This window comes from Caretta caretta, chromosome 28, assembly GCF_965140235.1.
Source record: "Caretta caretta isolate rCarCar2 chromosome 28, rCarCar1.hap1, whole genome shotgun sequence".
Lineage (NCBI taxonomy): Eukaryota > Metazoa > Chordata > Testudines > Cheloniidae > Caretta > Caretta caretta.
In genome coordinates this window covers 6263581-6264168 of record NC_134233.1, presented here as the reverse complement: position 1 = coordinate 6264168, position 588 = coordinate 6263581, and positions in this window count along the sequence as shown.

The window sequence follows — 588 nt, the reverse complement described above, 5'->3', positions numbered from 1 at the left end:
TGCTATGTAACTCCAAAGTATTATAACTAACTAATTAATGATTATTAGATAGGGGAGAAATACTGAACTAGAGGGTGCTTGCTCTCGCGATTCAATTCTGCATAAAATATCACTTAAGAAGCTGCCTATGTACCTAGTTAAATAGATATATAACATGCACAGATGACAAGGTCTAGGTAAGTCCTACACCACTGAAGTCAATGGGAGTATTGCAGGATTGGACCCTGCATCTTCAGAGATCCGCTTTAGGAAGAAAGAGAATATATTTAATATTAGTCCAATGGACTGTTCTGTAGGCTAAGAAAAGGGTTGAAAAGAGTTTCCACATAAAAATCAAATACTTCTGTAAAATGAGTAGCAAGAAAATAAAAGTTAAAGTGAGGCAAAGCAAAACCTCCTTTTTCTTTTCTTTGCTGAAGCCAAATAATACCATCTTGGGAATAACTATTATTCCATGCAAATTTTTGTGAGAATTTTAAAAAAAAAGAAAAGTGGTATCATTATAGGCAAAACCTGTAATAAATAACTGGATCTTGCTAGAACATTCATTTCAATAACATTTGTTCTGTCTCCCCATGAAAGGCATAA